Source organism: Dreissena polymorpha, chromosome 7 (genome assembly GCF_020536995.1).
Source record: "Dreissena polymorpha isolate Duluth1 chromosome 7, UMN_Dpol_1.0, whole genome shotgun sequence".
Taxonomy (NCBI): domain Eukaryota; kingdom Metazoa; phylum Mollusca; class Bivalvia; order Myida; family Dreissenidae; genus Dreissena; species Dreissena polymorpha.
The window spans coordinates 35,095,542-35,110,661 of record NC_068361.1 but is presented as its reverse complement, the minus strand read 5'-3'; positions in this window follow the sequence as shown (position 1 = coordinate 35,110,661).

Sequence of the window (15,120 nt, the reverse complement as noted above, 5' to 3'; positions counted from 1 at the left end):
TTACCAAAGGCGATTACTTTGCATTGAATGTTTATATAAATACATACAGGCACGCTTACCTTGAACATACATGTTTTCATATTCCGGGGCGTCCAACGGGAAATTATATTGTCCTGGATGGCAAAAATACAAAAGAATCATTTGTAAGCATATAATAAAAATAAAATGTATTGGATTTGATGGAATATCGCTTATAAAAACATAGTAATAGACAAACATCAAATGTATATGTAAATAATGTTTATGTTCTATATGTCATAAAGCAGTTTATTATTTTGATTTTGTTGAATCTTGACCATGACATCCAAAAGGTTGAGTTCATGAATTGTTTATGACCTGACTATGATGTTAAATAATAGTTCATGAGTAGTCATTGAATCTTTCTCGGGGGCAGAAACAGTTATTGGCAAAATTTACTAGTACAGAAATAAATTTAAAAATTAAGTATTATGGAAAACTACTTGAAGATTATTTAATTAAAAGCACAAGACATTTCAAAATTGTTAAGTAATAGGATAACTGTATGTAATTTGCTTCCATTCCAAGCGTGGGGCTATGTGTCATGGATGTTATGAGTGTAAAACTTGCAATGGAAGCATTCAACGGGTTTCAATTGAAATTGCCTGGCATAACAATTTCGCAAAGAGTTATACAAGGCAGTTATTTAAAAAATAGTTAACGCAGATCATTAAGTTTGCTTGGATATAACCGTATTCAACCATTCTATAATATCCTATTGATAGTTTTGACAAATGAAGTGTAGATAATCAATATAGTGTGAATATAACTAAGCATGTGGTTATTTGATGAGACCATCTTTTACCATAAATATATTCACTTGGGAGGGTGAATTCAGTTTTGAGCTATTGAAAGTATTTTTTTACAAATTTCTAATATAATTGGACCATAGAATAATTTGAAATTTGTTATTTGCACTCAACCTTGTCAAATAATTTATTCAACTCAAAGGATCGAATGTTTTGCAAATCGCATACTTAAGAGAAATGTATAAATTCAGCTCCTATTGGTCTGCTCCCACATAAACATTTATTTAAGTGACATGAATGAAATTAAGATAAGATAAGTGACGTCCCATGGGGTCGCTTTTAATCAAAGAGGGTGTTTCAATACACAGGGTAGGTGTCAATTAGTTACATAGCTGGGCATTAAAACGGCACGTGTAATGTGTATGATTGATGTTGAATCACTAGTCACAATTTTGATGGGTTGGTACTCAAGAAAAAATCCCTTCTGCCAAAAACAAAGCAAATTAAATTGCCTCAAAATGCAATAATATGCGGCTATTGAAATATCTAGTCACATTTAGAAATGCTTAACACTGAACAAATTTGACCATATACATTGTTTTTTTTCTCAACGTTTTGGGAATGGGGCCGGGTCCCTTTGGATTGGGAAAATTCGCGGCGTCTTGACTAAAATTGGGAAAATTAGTGATGTTGTTGTTTTGCTGAAAAAGATGCTTCAAACATGAGGATACAAGTATGTCCAGTATTATATTTACTAAGTTTGAACTCATATGGATGGGAGATGAAGACAACATTGAGATTTAAAAAAAAAAAAATTGGAAACCTTCAATTGGGAATTTTAAGCTCCTATTTGGGAAAACTATATACTTTATTCCATTGGGAATGGGTCCGATTACCGGACCCGACTTTGAATGAAAAAACACACTGTACAGTTATCAGATTATTATAAGCTCAATCAGTATTTTCATATCATTATTTATGCTTTGTGTATTGTAAACATATACACAATCATGCAATTACATGATAGCAATAAATACTAACAATGCCACCCATACTATAAAAGTCATTGGCAAAGCCAATGGTAACAAATGTTAACACATTGAGTGTAATCGCCCTTTTGTGCCAGCGAAAACAACACATTGACAGGTTGTCATTTTTGACAGTTCTACTTTCACTTTCATTTTGTGATATCAAACTATCAAACAATTACGTGGCTGAGAAAAATATCGCTATTGCTTATTTAACATAGTTTATGTACATTTCTTCAATAAACATATATCAATACACGATTTTCTTCATTAATTTTAAACATTCCTGACAGGCTACCACTTTGTTTACATACTTCGCTTACATTTTGACGTGCATAGGTAGGACCGCATTACCGCTTACGAAATGTGTATGGCGTACCATTTGGGTCGGAATTCAACAAGACCTACTTGGTGAAAAGAGAAATGTACTTTGACGTAAAATATTTTTGTCGAAGTACAAAAATTGTACTTCGACGTACAAAATGAAATACACTTCGAAGTATAAATTTGTACGTCGAAGTACAATTCGTACCTTGACGTACATGTTTGTACTTCGAGTCAGAGGTTAATTCTGCCACGCAAGGTCAATAAATATGCACAATATCTATGAGTTGGCTGTCTATAGTAGCATAATTTGGTATAAATAATATTAATATTGTTCAATAAATACGCTCAATATATATTAGTTAGCGGTCGATAGTCGCATTATTTGGTATAAATAATAATAATAATAATAATAATAATGTTCAATGTCAAATATCTCTAAAAGCAACAGATGTAAGGCGTCTTCTGATTGGCTAACACTCAAGGGTCAGTAAAGACTGAACGTCGAATTACAAGTTTGTAGGTCGAAGTACAAAAAATGTACTTCGACCTACATATTGCACGTCAAAGTATATTTCTCTTTTTATCTACTATGTCTTGTTGACTTACGACCCAAATGGTACGCCATAAATGTGTATTTATACTATTGCGTTCGATGTACTTATCCGATGTTTGACGGAAAGGGCCAAGAATGTGCGAATGTGGGTTAAGTTCCCCAGGGATACTACGTCCCCGTACCCCCAATTTTTTTCCGTACCAAAATTTTTTCGTACCCAATTTTTTCGTACCCAATTTTTTTCCGTTCCCAAATTTTTTTCGTACCCAATTTTTTTTCGTACCCATTGTGTTTTCGTACCCAATTTTTTTCGTAACCAAATGTTTTTTGACATAATTTTTTCGTTACCAAAATTTTCGTAACACAATTTTTTTCGTACCCACATACACAATTGTGATGATGTAGATCAACTTAAATTGATGCTTTTATATCCATCCTCTTCAAAAGCATCGTCACACCAGTACTGTCTGTAATTTGATTACATGTAATAAGATATATAACATTGCGCGAGGTAAAATCAACATCATAGTGTAAATCATACGATAAACCAGTAACATAATTATATTATTACTAATAGACTGTTGTATCATCACTGATCCATCTTTGTTTAATGTATTATGTAATATTATGTACTATATATTTTTCAGCTAAAGCAAAAGCGCAAACGTTATTTATTTTGAAATAAAGATAACGTAAAGTTCTCTTTTATCTTGTCCTCGTACATTTTTTTAATGTGGCCATAGTCGACTTGCAGTAATAAAAAATGGTGTCATTTTTTGAGTCATTTACTGTGGCCATAGTCGACTTCCAGTATAAACAATGGTAACATTTTAAGAGTCATTTACTGTGGCCATATTGACTGGAAGTAATTACCGGTGGTGTCATTTTAAGAGTCACTTACTGTGGCCATAGTCGACTTGCAGTAATGGACGTTGGTGTCATTTTAAGAGTCATTTACTATGGCAATAGTCGACCTCCTGTAATGAACAATGTTGTCATTTTAAGAGTCGTTTACTGAGGCCATGGTCGACTTGAAGAAATGAACGGTGGTGTCATTTTAAGAGTCATTTACTGCGTCCATAGTCGACTTGCAGTTATGAACAGTGGTGAAATTTAAAGAGTCATTTACTGTGGCCATAGTCGACTTGCAGTAATGAACAATAGTGACATTTTAAGAGTAATTTACTGTGACCATAGTCGACTTCCAGGAATGAATAATAATGGCATTTTAAGAGTCATTTAATGTGGCCATAGTCGACTTCCAGTAATGAAAGATGGTGTCATTTTAAGAGTCATTTACTGTGGCCATAGTCGATTTACAGTAATGAACGATGGTGTCATTTTAAGAGTCATTTACTGTGGCCAAAGTCGACTTGCAGTAATGAACAGTGTTGACATTTTAAGAGTCATTTTCTGAGGCCATAGTCGACTTTCAGTAATGAACGATGGTGTCATTTTAAGAGTCATTTACTGTGGCCATTGTCGACTTTCAGTAATTAACGATGGTGTCATTTTAATTAGACAATAACACACGGCAGAGCTGGCCAGCTGGGCCGGGCGTCTATAATCGGCCCGCTGCCGACATAACGGCCCGAGGGCCTTTGGCCCGAGGGCCATTATTCGGCAAGGGCCGATTTTAGACGCCCGGCCCAGCTCTGTCGTGTGTTATCGTTTATATCACATATCATACTATATTGGTCCTCCACGAACATGTATACAGAAACAGCTTTCCGTACTTTTATTTTCATTCAATTGATTACGCAGTTTATGACGTACCTCAAGTGACGTCATTTCAATGACGAAACTACCTAGACTCTCTGGATTTTAGGACAACAACAAATCGGACTTGGAGTGTTTTATTTAAAAGTTAAATATTTTTTTAAGCATCGAACGATTAGTGTGTTTGTTTACGATGGATTAATATAATATTATGAATGTGAATAACAGTGTTGTGATATAAAACTGGAATGAAACTGGTGAGACTGCATTTTCGATTTCGTTAAAATGTCGACTCGAATAACGCGATGTTTTGTTGAACAATTGATGGATTATGCCTAAATTTAAGATAGGCGTCAGTGAATGATTCTTTAACTGTTTGAAGGAAATCGACGTTGAATTAAAAGGGTAGTTTCTTTGATGAATACGTCCTTCCTTTGTCAGTCGATCAAAGAATGTCTATCCTCAAAGAATTGCCTGCTTACATCCAGTCCTTTTAAATGGAAAAGATGGATGGCGACGAAGAAATGTGTCCAGAATTTACTTCGTCGTGGAAGCAAATTAAATTTTACGAAAATAAACATGGTTATAACACAACTTCGGTGAGTAGAACAATAACCAGTAGATGATGTTTTACTTCTTTATGGTTAAGACTGAATGTGAAATATTTAAAGTAACAATATGTGATATGAGTCATTTACTGTGGCCATAGTCGACGTGCAGTAATGAACGATGGTTTCATATTAAGAGTCATTTACTGTGGCCATAGTCGACTTGCAGTAATAAACAGTGGTGACATTTTAAGAGTCATTTACTGTGGCCATAGTCGACTTTCAGCAATAAACAATGGTGTCATTTTAAAGTCATTTACTGTGACCATAGTCGAATTGCAGTAATGAACGTTGGTGTCATTTTAAGAGTCATTTACTGTGGCCATAGTCGACTTTTAGTCATGAACGATGGTGTCATTTTAAGAGTTATTCACTGTGGCCATAGTCGACTTTTAGTAATGAACGATGGTGTTATTTTAAGAGTCATTTACTGCGGCCATAGTCGACTTGCAGTAATGATCGATGGTGTCTTTTTAAGAGTCATTTACTGTGGCCATAGTCGAATTGCAGTAATGAACGATGGTGTCATTTTAAGAGTCATTTACTGTGGCCATAGTTGACTTGCAGTAATGTACAATGGTGTCATTTTAAGAGTCATTTACTGTGGCCATATTCGACTTTCAGTAATGAACAGTGGTGACATTTTAAGAGTCATTTACTGTGGCTATAGTCGACTTTCAGTAATGAACGATGGTGTCATTTTACGAGTCATTTACTGTGGCCATAGTCGACTTGCAGTAATGAACGATGGTGTCATTTTAAGGGTCATTTACTGAGTGTGGCCATAGTCGACTTGCAGTAATGAACGATGGTGTCATTTTAAGAGTCATTTACTGTGGCCATAGTCGACTTGCAGTAATAAACAGTGGTGCCATTTTAAGAGTCATTTACTGTGGCCATAGTCGAATTGCAGTAATGAACGATGGTGTCATTTTAAGAGTCATTTACTGTGGACATTGTCGACATTCAGTAATGAACGATGGTGTCATTTTAAGAGTCATTTACTGTGGCCATTTCGACTTGCAGTAATGAACAATAGGGACATATTAAGAGCCATTTACTGTGACCATAGTCGACTTGCAATTATGAACGATGGTGTCATTTTAAGAGTCATTTACTGTGACCATAGTCGACTTTCAGAAATGAACGATGGTGTCAGTTTAAGAGTCATTTACTGTGGCAATAGTCGACTTTCAGTAATGAACGATGGTGTCATTTTAAGAGTCATTTACTGTGACCATAGTCAACTTTCAGTAATGAACAGTGGTGACATTTTAAGAGTCATTTATTGTGGCCATAGTCGACTTCCAGTAATGAACGGTTGTGTCATTTTAAGAGTCATTTACTGTGGCCATAGTCGAATTGCAGTAATGAACGATGGTGTCATTTTAAGAGTCATTTACTGTGGCCATAGTCGACTTGCAATAATGAACGATGGTCTCATTCTAAGAGACATTTACTGGGGCCATGGTCGACTTTCAGTAATGAACGATGGTGTTATTATAAGAGTCATTAACTGTGGCAATAGCCGACTTTCAGCAATGAACGATGGTGTCATTTTAAGAGTCATTTACTGTGTCCATAGTCGATTTGCAGTAATGAACGATGGTGTCATTTTAAGAGTGATTTACTGTGGCCATAGTCGACTTGCAGTAATGAACGATGGTGTCATTTTAAGAGTCATTTTCTGTGGCCATTGTCGACTTGCAGTAATGAACAGTGGTGACATTTTAAGAGTCATTTACTGTGGCCATAGTTTACTTGTAGTAATGAACGATGGTGTCATTTTAAGAGTCATTTACTGTGGCCATAGTCGACTTGCAGTAATGAACGAAGGTGTCATTTTAAGAGTCATTTACCATGGCCATAGTCGACTTTCAATAATGAACGATGCAGTCATTTTAAGAGCATTTACTGTGGCAAATATCGGCTCTCAGTAATGAACAGTGGTGACATTTTAAGAGTCATTTACTGTGGCCATATTCGACTTGCACTAAAGAACAATGGGGACATTTTAAGAGCCATTTACTGTGGCCATAGTCGACTTAGAGTAATGAGCGATGGTGTCATTTTAAGAGTCATTTACTGTGGCCATAGTCGACTTGCAGTAATGAACGATGTAGTCATTTTAAGAGCATTTACTGTGGCAATAGTCGACTTGCAGTAATGTAAGATGGTCTCATTTTAAGAGTCATTTACTGTGGCCATAGTCGACTTTCATTAATGAACGATGGTCTCATTTTAAGAGTCATTTACTGTGGCCATAGTCAACTTTTAATAATGAACGATGGTGTCATTGAAAGGGTCATTTACTGTGGCCATAGTCGACTTTTAGAAATGAACAATGGTGTTATTTTAAGAGTCATTTACTGTGGCCATAGTCGACTTGCAGCAAAGAACGATGGTGTTATTTTTAGAGTCATTTACTGTGGCCATAGTCGACTTGCAGTAATGAACAGTCGTGGCATTTTAAGAGTTATTTACTGTGGCCATTGTCGAATTGCAGTAATGAACGATTGTGTCATTTTAAGAGTCATTTACTGTGGCCATAGTCGACTTGCAGTAATAAACGATTGTCTCATTTTAAGAGTCATTTACTGTGGCCATAGTCGACTTTCAGTAATGAACTATGGTCATGTTTTTAGAGTCCTTACCTTTGGCCATAGTCGACTTTCAGTAATGAACGATGGTGTTATTTTAAGTGTCATTTACTGTGGCCATAGTCGACTTTTAGTAATGAACGAGGGTGTCATTTTAAGAGTCATTTACTGTGGCCATAGTCGACTTGCAGTAATGAACGATGGTGTCATTTTAAGAGTCATTTACTGTGGCCATAGTCGACTTGCAGTACTGAACAGTGGTGACATTTTAACAGTCATTTACTGTGGCCATAATCGACTTACATTAATAAACGGTGGTGTCGTTTTAAGAGTCATTTACTGTGGCCATAGTCGACTTTCAATAATGAACGATGGTGTCATTTTAAGAGTCATTTACTGTGGTCATAGTCGACTTTCAGTAATGAACGATGGTCTCATTTTAAGAGTCATTTACTGTGGCCATAGTCGACTTGCAGTAATAAACGATGGTGCGATTTTCATTGTTATTTACTGTGGCCATATTCGACTTTTAGTAAAGACTATAGACTATTTATAGTCAATAACAATGTTTTGATTTTATAATATCTTCATTGGTTAAGGATGAGGTGTGCTCACGAATGAAATTTATAAAATTATTTTCTCACGCCGTGGCTTGACTTCTAGAAGGAAATAACTAAAAAAAATAGACTATTTGTTTTAAATGTGTTAGTCCGTCGGTACCCTACATATTACGAACAAACGTATTCGCTTTAAAATTTAACTTAAATCTTTTGAACAACATGCACAAACTATTTAGCGTTGAACTGTTTTGCTAAATAAAAAAAATTGATGCGTAATTTGGTGTTTCACTGCCTTTTTGCAGACAATGGAAAAGAGACGTTTCAGACAATGGAAAAGAGACGTTCCCCATTACACACGATAGCGAACGCGAGATACTTTGTCGACATTTGTTTTGATATTTTGGACGTGAAATGAGCCATTCGCATTGCTGTATTGGCGGATGCGTCAACAGGAAGAGTAATGAAGTTAGTCTCCATACTTTTCCTAAGAACATGGCCCAAAGAAGACTCTGGATTCGTGGAATTCAAACCACAAGAGCCGAGTGGAACGGGCCAAAGATGGCGCCGGAAGCGAGACAATTCACCCCCAAGACAATTCACCCACAGAAGACAATTTATCCCCTAGACAATTCACCCCTGCTCCCTGGACAAATCACCACTAGATATTTTTTTTTTGTTTTCTTTTGCTGTTTGTTTAGGATTTAGTAATTACGAATATCTGTTTTCTTAGGATAGTTTAGTAATATTTGTATTCTATCTAATTTTTATAATTTTTTAATAATAGCATATTAAGATGTTCTCAGAATTTCTTTCTTTTTTTCATAAAATTACTTGCAATTGAAACATAACTGTGCTTTTTATCTATTGATGTTTGTTTTTATTATTAACAATATCTTATTATTGTTTTTATATGTCATTAAATAATTAATTATGTGTTTTTGTTTTATTTAAGATTGTTTTTATCAATTAAAACATTTTATATTTGTAAAAAGTGTATAAATAAATAAAAATGGTATTGGATAGATTATTTGGAAATAATCCAAAGTTTTTTATTTGATAAGTTATGCAAGATTTCGAAATGTTCATAATATTACTATATTCATTTTTAAATGGGAAATAAAATAATAAAATATATGTCACATAAGCAGTCAACAAAGTAACAACACCTACAAACAACCTTTTTCACACCACTAAAGGCAACAATAAAACAGACAATCAGAGCTGATGAGGGTACTGATTAAAGTGGTAGATTAGGCTATTACTGATAGGGGTTGCTTAGAGATAAGGCTGTAGTATGGAATGAGTTCACATACTGTATGATTGAAGTGGACTTGAATTTAGTACATTTTTTGTAAAAAATACATTACATTTCAAAACATTTTTAGTAGGACCATACTAGCGGTCTTATAGTGGATTTAATAAATTAAGTACTCGTGTATAAGTAGCATTTTATAAATTATAACAGAAAATCGTGTGAATTACTGAATTTGAAATGATTACTGATATTTGCAGACTTAAATATGTTTCAATACACAACATTACAAAACACAACTTCTATCACTAATCCTTCAATGGGAGAAAATCCAACAACTTAATGGATAATACGAATAAAAATAATTATATTTTTAATGAACCACTCATGTTTACAGGCAGTAAAATAAAAATAATAATCAAAATATCAGGTGAATAAAAATGGAATTTTTAATACAGGTATTACCAGGTATTAGAATTGCCCAGCCCAACATAATTATTTGTCAATGTGTGTTACTGAAGTCTTTGTTTATCTGACATTTTGATTAATCTGTTTTGACACTTTGAGAAAGCCTCGGAAGAGGTGTGAATGCTTGATTGTGATACCCATTAATGGAACGCTCCCAACCAGATTAAATTTCCTTTCTTTAATTAAGGTTTTCTTATCAATTAAACTATTGTATTTTATTACATTAATTATCCTGTAACATGAATAAATAAGTTATTGTGATAATGTAAAATTCTTCAATGACATTCGCCATAGAACTTCCAAGATATGGCTCCGGACACACACAAAAAGCATTTTTTCAAGATACAAAGGTTCGTAACTCGGTTATTTACAGATGGTGTACAATGCCATTTGAGGTGCATCATCCTCTTATCCATATATATACTCATACCAAGTTTCAATAAAATGCGCCAAAGCACTTCCGAGATATGGTTCCGGACGGACGGACGGACGGAAAGACGGACAACACCAAAACAATATCCTTCCGCCTATGGCGGGGAAAATAAAACAGTAACCTAATAATATTATTAGAAAAAATGCACAAATATTATACAAAATACTTAATTTATTTCAATTTTATATGTTGTAACACAGTTTATAAAAAAATACATTGGTTTAATTACATTTGACAAAAATCACAATGTCATCTTTCATTTACATACTACATTTATTATTTTCAAAAAGTCAAAATTGTGTTGCAAAGTCAAATTTATAACCTCAAAACATCTGCTCACAACTTATTTTCAAATATGACAAAAGCAAATGACAATAAAATCTCAAATACAAATATGGGGGTGAATTGTCTTGGGGGTGAGTTGTCTTTGGGGGTGAATTGTCCAAGGAAATCAAATTCTGGGGGTGAATTGTCCGGGGGGGGGTGAATTGTCTTGGGGGTGAATTGTCTGACACCCGATGGCGACAACCCAGTTAGTCTGCTCTATGCATTTCTCGTTAGACACATTCTCTTCGTCAACAAGAACGAAGTGGTTGCTGGGTTTGCCGTGTAAGCCTGCCCTGAACCCAGAAGCAGTACCGACCCTGTTTGGAGAGAATGTTCGGACAAGTAACGTTGTTTCAGACGCACAAAGATCTACTGCAAGGAAAAGAGAAGTCAAGAGGGCAAATGCTATAAGGGTTTCACTTGTTGATATTGGTATTATTTTTGTTCTTTGTTATTAGAAATTAATTATTTAATTTTGTATAGCTGTTACTAAATTAAAATTGTATAAAAATCAATCGATAAAATGGTTCAATTATTTGTTATGCTTATTTTGAAATATTGTTTAGGGTAGAAATTGCATTAATGCCCATAATAATGAAACATAAATCATTCTCATAATTTATAATAGTTCACGAGTACAACGGTCTGTTTTTTGCACGATGTCATAAAAAAGTGTCGTATAAGGAAATAATTTTTATGTAGAATTTTATTTGCATTTAGTTTTTATAAGTGTTCATATTACAAGTAAAAAATGCAGTTAAAAATAGTTCATGCTAACATACAAAATTGTATAGAGATCCGAATATATTCACGATTTCAGATCCTTAATGAGCATACAGAGCATACAGAAGTTAAGCAGCAGATGGTGCCATCACAAGAGGACAAGAATAATCCAGAGCCGTCTGAGCTGGAAGTAGGACGGCCCCAGATTGCCTCTGAATCAGTCCAGACTCTGGTAGAAATTTGTTAAAACTTTATTTATTTATCTAATATTCTTTCATATTTATTTTGTTTGTTATGCGGTGCTTACGGCAGCTTGGATCTACGTGTAAGACGGTCGAGTTCAAAATGTTTGCAAACAAAAAATCAAGTGAATTGTTTAGCTTTGCTTCTGTTGCAACTAAGAACACAAATTTTCCGGGTCTATTTTGAAATGTTGTGCATGTATATTAATGAAACACTATTGATTGAATACTCATTTTGTTTGCAATGTATAATATCTCCGTAATTGGTTGTTTGTGTATAATAAATGCATGTTTGTCTCGGATATATTATTTTTAGAAGCCACAAGTTTTCTACCAGTATCATTTTTAGCTCGACTATTATATATGAAATATATATAGTGGAGCTATCCTACTCACCCCGGCGTTAGCGTTAGCGTCTGCGTGCAAATATTTAAGTTTTCGTACTATCCCAAATATTTTCTTTCTCCCTGCACATATTGCTTTCATATGTTGCATACTTGTTAACCAACATGACCCCAACCTATAAACAAGAGCAGATATCTCTATCAAGCATTTTGTCATAACTATTGCCCCTTTTATACTTAGAATATGCATATTATTGATAAATCTATGTTAAAGTTTTCGTACTACCCCATTCATTTTCATTGTCCCTTGACATATTGCTTTTATATTTTGCATACTTGTTTACCAACATCACCCCAACCTATAAACAAGAGCAGACAACTCTATCAAGCATTTTGTCATAACTATTGCCCCTTTTATACTTAGAATATGCATATTATTGATAAATCTATGTTAAAGTTTGCGTACTATCCCAAATATTTCCTATATTCTTTGACATATTGCTTTTATATGTTGCATACTTGTTTAGCAACATGACCCCAACCTATAAACAAGAGCAGACCACTGTATCAAGCATTTTGACATAATTATGGCCCCTTTTACACTTAGATAATTGAACATTTTGCTTAAATTGCCATAACTTCTTTATTTATGATCACGTTTTATTATTACTTTGACAAAACAACACTTACCTGAATACCACAATTGATTCCACCCAAACAATATCCCACGCCCCTACCAGAATCCCCCCCCAACCTCACTCCACCCATTTTTTTTTAAACATCATCTAATAAATTACCACACCCCACATTATACATCCCTCTCAACCCCCACCCACCCTATCCCCCTCCACCCCCCAACCCCCCCAAAAAATATTTTTTTAAACATCATCTAATAAATTACCACACCCCACATAATACCCCCCTCTCACCCCCACCCCCCTACCCCCCCACCCAAAAAAAAATAATTTTTTTTGTTTAAACATCATCTAATAAATTACCCCACCCCACATTATACCCCCTTTAACCCCCCCCCCCACCCACCCCCTACCCCCGCAATTTTTTTTTTCCTTTTTTATTTTTGAAAGATCGTCTAATAAATTATTGAATTTGAACAATTTCCCCATGATGGCTTACGTAATACTGTCAAGCACACGAATAGTCCTCTGACAGCTCTTGTTGAATAATGTTTGCAACAAATGTAATAAGTAATACATATGTAAAACACTAAACATATTTATGTTGCCCGGAATGATTGTGTATAATTTGGTTAAAGTTCTTAAAATTTTGGTTACAGAAATCAAGTTGGCTAAAATGTTGGCTACATTTAACTTCAATCCATAGTGGCCCCTAGCTGTTATTTACCTAGACAAAAAAGACTACTTTTGTAGTCCTTATACCTTTTCAAATTCATGTTTTTTTCTAATCCAAAGCCCATTTACCGTTTCAGATTGAGTGCACTGAACCAGCTATTCAACTAGAACAGCGGAAGCTTTGATGAGGTTTCGCCTGTCCAACAACAGCAGGTACGTGCTGTAATTTAATTAGTATGTATTTGTTTTATTTTAAAAACACCTATCTGATTGTAAATGTCCTGCCAGAATTGGTTATTAAAGAGGAAATCAAGGGAATCGAAAGAAAACAATTATATGTATTTGGCTGTTTAAGTGTGTATGCATGATCTTGACACATGTTTGGTGAACAAAAATTAACTTCTTAAAACTTGATATTCATTCAGTTCAGTATAAAGTAGGAGATTCAGAACCTTTCAGAAGAACATGTGTCTTAAAATTTGAATGAAGCAAGATATTTAATTTGGAAATTACACTTGCCTGTACAGACAGTCATTGCATCATGTATATCATGCATGTACATTGTAATACTAAATTTAGATTTACGGACTGAGCTGATCATTATTGCTCTAAATGGTAACATGTCCCCATTAACGAATATTTATGATTCACACCTACTTCATCCGATAAGGTCTGATTTTTATAAACACGATTGTAATGGTTTATGTTGGAATATATATTCGAATAAGCTTTTTCCCTCTCCGCATGAAGAGCATAGTTTTTCTAACTAGATTAAATGAAATGCAACACCACCCTGTCCTTTTTCTTTTATATTTGGTGTTTTTTCAACATCTTGTGATTAAAATATTACAGATTGATATATATATATATATATATATATATATATATATATATATATATATATATATATATATATATATATATATATATATATATATATATATATATATATATATATATATATATATATATATATATATATGAGAATCGTATAATCTCATTTTAATTGTGAATAAGAATATAAACTTGTTTCCCAAACAAGCATTGCAGCTGCATGAAGAAACACTTTTTCATGTAGTACTAATTATTTTCATACAGATACGGTAAAGAAATATCAGAAAATAGAAATATGAAGTTGATAAGCATACATTTGAGTATATATTAACTTGTTTTTATATTAGTTAGAACGCTTCCTTTCAAGAAAATTGTATAAGATCAGGCCTCTTACGGTCATCTTTTGTTTTGGTTAAAATAGCAATGACCTAATTGACAAAAAAATAGGGATGTCTGTGCAACTGTGTCCAAACAATATTGTTGCAATGGCCAATTTTTCCGAAGTATCATAACTATTTTTTTAAAACCTCAGAAACTTATCCTTTAAATATCGTTTCAGTTTTTGTTGCTTTGTTTCAGATACACAGACTCTTGGCAAGCATGCAGTCAAGATGGCTTCGGTTGGGGTCCAGTGCCAGACCACAAACCTTTGCATGTCAGTCGGTGTCCAGTGTCAGTTACTGTTTTTGGAACAAGTCATTATACGTACGTCAACACCAAGGAAGGCGACGCCCACCACCTACATCAACCCAATGGATACTTCCTTCCAGTCTGTTTTTTCAGCCGGTTATGAGGATAATGTTACTGCTGACCCTGACATCCACTTAAACCAGACGTGCAGCACAGAAGCAGATCACGGAGAAGTATCAAAGTAATTCACATGCTAAGTGTTATTCACCATATAATGTAAAATGTAAAAAAGCAGTCTCCAATAGTTAAAATAATTGAATTTTTTTTTTTAATTTGCTTACACCTTAGGAGAACAAATTTGAATTCTAAATTGATATTGTTGAATGTTTCATACG